The following is a 5,202-nucleotide window of genomic DNA, read 5'->3' on the forward strand; positions in this document are numbered from 1 at the left end:
AGCGTGGAAAAAACTCGCGCCGCATCCACGCACATCGGGAAGGGGGGGGGGGGGGTGCAAAGGAGCGGCGCGCACCGCCCCGCAGCCCCGGGGACGAGCCCGCAGCCGCCCGGCCCCGCACCGCTCCCGGCCCTCCGAGCCGCCCCCCGCTCCCCTCAGCGGGGCCGCCCCCTCCCCTCCCCGCCCCGCCCGGCCCCACCTCGGCGGCGGCGGCCGGGGCTCAGCCCTCCGCCGGCGGGCAGGTCGGGGCCCGGCAGGGAGCATGCGCTGCCGCGGGCAGGGGGTCCGCCGCCCCCCGAGCCCCCCGGGGTGGGGGGGGGTCCCCCGCCTCCCAGAGCCCCCCCTCACCCTGCCCGGGGCCAGCCCCACGGGTGACCCACGGAGCGGGGTCGAGTCACCCCGCGCCCATCACTCGCGTTTCAGAAAACCCCTCCTTATTTTCTCTGTTTTTCCTCACCCCTCTCCTCTCCCTGCCTTCCTCTCTTTTCCCCCTGAGGGTGACGGAGCCCTGGCCCAGGCTGCCCAGGGAGGCTGTGGAGTCTCCTTCTCTGGAGATATTCCAGACCCGCCTGGATGCGGTGCTGTGCAGCCTGCTCTGGGTGACCCTGCTTGGGCAGGGGGTTGGGCTGGGTGACCCACAGAGGTCCCTGCCAACCCCTGCCATTCTGTGATTCTGTGATTCAGGGATCACTCGCAGCACGGATGCTTTCTCGGTTCGTTTGGTCTCACTAATCTATTAACTGCTTGTCATGGCTTGGATTGTATGCAAATAGATTCCACGCTCTGGGAAGCTTGTGACCTGGCCCCTGGACGTTACTCGTGGTAGATGACTGCTTAAAATCACATGGCGTGTGCGTGTCTGCGCGCGGGAGAGCGCGACACGGAGTATCTGTGCTGTACGGAGAGATGGAGGCGGTGTATCGCTATCCGACGTGTCCAACAATAGCTGAGCGGAACCAGGAGTTGAGGAAAAATGAATGCTCTTATTCATACGCGCAGCCCTCGAGATGAGAACCCTTCCCTAAACATCTGCATCACCAAACGCTGGTTTGTTTCTGTGAGCACTCACGAGCAGAGGAGCGGAAAAACGAGACAAGAATGCAGTTGACAAAAACAGCTGTTCTTAAATTAATGTTCGCAAATGCGTGGGCTGGTTCTTCAGCTGATAGGTCATCGAAAGTCTTGTGCTGGTTCACACAATTCAAAGATTTGGCCTCCTGTTCTGCAATGGACCCATCCAGCTCTACCAGTTGCAGAAGCATTATAAAGATCTAGTTATTTTTAATCTTCACAGGGTCCCTCCTTTGAGCAACTTTGCACCTCTCAAGGTTAAAAATCCCATTTCCATGTCACATTTCAGCTTGGGTCAGCAGGATCATCTTGTTTTCACTGCGAGCAGCTGCTCCCTCCCCAGGTTTGCTGAAAGGACGCACCCGAGGTGGAAAAGGCAGAGCAGCACCTGCGTTTGCTGTCGCTGGCGCTGGTGAGAACTCACTGGCTGGGGTGGCTGACAAGGAGAAACGACACTGCTGTTTCCTGAAAAAAAGGTTTTTGGCACTCCAGATGCAGCGAGGAACTCGCTAAAAAATAAAACTCCCAACAAAAAACGCTGAAGAGGTAGACTATGGCTTAAGCTGGTAAACTGCCAGAGTCCCAGTTCGGGTGGGGAGAACTGCCCCTGTTTTCTACTCGGGGAAGTTCACAAGCAATTAAATAGCTGTTATTGCTGCTTTGGGGTTTTTTTTTCCTTTTGCACTGGAGTGTGTGCCTCTCACCCGGTGGATTCCCGAACGCTGTGCCCACACCGAGCTCCAGGGGCGCGGCGTTGCAGGGCGCAGTGGTTAGACTGGCAGCACGAACTTGAGTTTCCTATCTTCTATTCCCGGCTCTGACTCACTGTGAGAGCTCGGTTCAGGCACAAGCAGCCAGCTTTGAAAAAGAAATTGCCGGCTGTGGTGGTGGATAGCCCCGGACTGTCGCGGCGAGGAGGCTCTGCTCGTTTCGCTGGACACCACAGCCCGGGCCAACAGGCCGGGAGTTCTGCGAAGCTTTGTGAGTCGGAGGGCAAAACAGCAGCTCCACGTGTCACCCACTCCACACTAACAGGAGAGAGAGCAGGTCAGAGAGACTCTTGCTTGTTACTCTCAAAAGCCATGAGATAGATTAACGTGTACAGTGCCGTACCAGTCCAACGAGCCAGCCCCTCCTGGAGCCGGGCAGGGTTTGTGCCTCTCCGAGGCACTGGGCCACGCCAGAGGCAGGGGATCTGGCGTTGCTAACAGGCAGATCATATTGTCTGGATCTACCAGACAGAAAGTGGGTTTCACTGTGGCTTAATGGAAGATGAGCTTCTGAGTCACAACAGAGCAGATGAGGACAACGATACCCTGCTACATCAAATACCAGCTTCTTCACGCTTTGCTTAAATTCCTAGCGCGTATGGCCAATGCCCTTCTATTGAAGCACTACAGAAGTTAGGTGCTGCTCAAGCATTTCAGCCTTCCCATCTCTCCTCTCATTTTCCCTTTAATAAAGCAGCGATAACAATATTTACGCACTCTGACAAGCACTTGGCAACTTGTTGATAAAGGCTCCAGTTGGTGCGACGTGTCTTTATTGCAACAATCTCTTCAAATTCCAGCCAGACGCTCTGCCCCTCCGTGGAAAGCATCCGGGGGTTCTAGCTGCAGGTGAACCCACCTCTCGTTCCTACCGCTTCAACAAGGCATTTTCACATTTAGCTTAAGGGACAGCTTTATCTCACCTGGCTTCTGCTGTGCAGGACTAGCTCCGTGCTGAACTGCTGCGTCTTGTGCTAGCCCCCGGTACAAGGAACGCAGAGGGAACCCCGCGCTCTGCTGCGTGGTTTTTCTTTGCACAACTTCTGCCCCTTCCTCTCCGTAACGCCACTGCTTTCATTTACTGCCTCTTGCTCGTGACGGTTAAATTCTTTGGGACAAGGCCATGCTTTTTTTCTAAGCTGATAGCAAGCTATTAGTCCTGCATAGATAAAGAAGAAACCAAAAAATGAAAAAAAATGACTGCTCTCTGGAGCAATAAGCGCTGGAAGTTACAGCCAGAGACTTCCATGCGACAGACTAAGGTGGCAACACACCAGGGACAGCACTGCATAGCTGTGAGGAAGCACAAGTTCGAGTTTCATGGTCCCCACCACAGTGGGCAGCGCTTCCCGGGCAGCTTTCCCCCTGCACTCGCTCTCACTGGCTCCTGCTCCTACGCAGCGTTCGAGTCCCGATGCCCAAAACACCGATGCCTGCCTGCAGGGCCTGAGCTGAGGCCTCCCGTGGTCATTCCCTAAACGTCGCCAGGGGGAAGGCAGGCACACGGCACCACGGGAAGCAAAATACAGCCACGCACCCGTGGAACTCCCACTCCTGCCGGCTCAGGTCCTCCTTCCTTCCACTACCACTTTACCGATCTACCAGGTCACAACTCCCCACAGCTGAGCAGGACTGGGGTGTGGAAAGACTAGACATTTGCTGAGCCTTCTGCTGTGCTCCTGTAACTCATCCACCAGCCAGCCAAGGATTGCAGAGCACGTTCTACATTTTCCCGTTGCAGGGCTCCGTGCTGACAGCTACTGAGGATCCTAGATCTAATTCCCAAAAGCACTTTGGCAAGGGCCCAGTGGGATCTTCTGTGGGGTCAGCAACTCTGAAAATATAGACCATATACTTGGGCACCTAAACATGGCAATAAGCACCTGACATTGTTTATACTAATGGTTTCAGTAGATCCAGTTCTGGGCTTATAAATGGACCTAATGATTTTGCTGAAGTAGGACTAGAAGATTCAGAACATTGCAGGATTGAGCCATCATGGGAATCTGCAAACTAGATTAATTTATCAAAGGGGGAAGTACAGAGCCAACTGCCATCTCAGCTGCTCGTGCCGGATTAGATCATAGCATAGATTTGCCCTGGTCTTATCTGAATTCCATGTACCCAGCCAAGTGGAGCTCGCGGTATCTGCTAGAATATGGACAGGGGTTCGGCACCATCACACGTGGCAAGTAGCACAAGGAGCCAAAGAGCTTGAGGCCATCTCAGCTTTACCCTGGGCGCTGGGTGCGCTGCGACAGCTCCGACTCTTCTGCTGCAGCTACACAGAGCGAATGCACAATCCTGACCTCCTCTACAGGTCTTAATCTTGCTGCACAGAGGGATTTCATGGATGCTCTGATTTACTCTGGAAGCCACAGCGGCCCCAGATTGGCCAAAGGTAGCTTTAAGCCCATTTTGTGCTTAATTACAGAAAACGCAAGTCCTGAACTTGACGGCAGACGGTCTGCTGACTCACAGTGCGAAACTTTCACTCTCTGTAAGCCGAGAAAATAAACCCTCGCTACCCTGGGGAGGTTAGGAGTGACTATTTACAGAGCACTCAGATACCAAGGTGGAAAAGTGTTCGAGAAACGCAAAGCAGAAACTTACTTTGAGGGTGCTCAGTGCTGTTGCCTCGAGAACAGAGGTGGGAATTCATGCTGGACACTCGGGGCAGCTTTTAGAAGGATCTTTCCTGACAAGCCGACACTCATGCCAGTCGGGAGTGATGCTGCCAGAAGATGGACTTTGTATAATTATGTCTAATGCACCTTTAAAGAGAAAAAGGCATTAGAACAAACAAAGCAGCACCTGGCTGCGCAGGCTGTTTATACTTGAGGTAGCCAGAGCAGGCGGCTGCACTTCAGGGCTTATCTTCGCTCTCTTTCTACACAGGAAATGTATTTTTGTCTCACGCATTTCAGGAGAAGCCACCAGCCTAAAACTTTCAGCATGTGGGGTGGCAAAAGTGAGCATTTCAACTCCGTCACGAGACCGGAGATGTGGTGGGTGGGTCCCCGGAGCAGCAAAGGTAGCGTCTCTAACCACGGCGAGAGGAGCTTCCAGGGAGCTCAGCGGGGCTGGGAGGGCCAGCACCGCTCTGCCCCGGGGCTCCTCCAGCACATGGGCCAGAGGAAAATCAAGGTATGTAAGGGGGGCTGCCAGATCAGCTCTTGCGTGTGCAAAACGTGCCAGAACCTGGGGCAGGGAAACAACAGAAACTGCGTTTTCCATGGCAGTAGGGGTTCCTTGGTTGAGGCATTACCTCCGGCTGGAGTAGAGCCGGGTGGGAAGGTGGCAGCTCCCAAAGCCTGCAGAGCACAGCACGTCGTTGCTTCCTCTCCAACAGCAAACTGGA

Source organism: Opisthocomus hoazin, chromosome 25 (genome assembly GCF_030867145.1).
Source record: "Opisthocomus hoazin isolate bOpiHoa1 chromosome 25, bOpiHoa1.hap1, whole genome shotgun sequence".
Classification (NCBI taxonomy): domain Eukaryota; kingdom Metazoa; phylum Chordata; class Aves; order Opisthocomiformes; family Opisthocomidae; genus Opisthocomus; species Opisthocomus hoazin.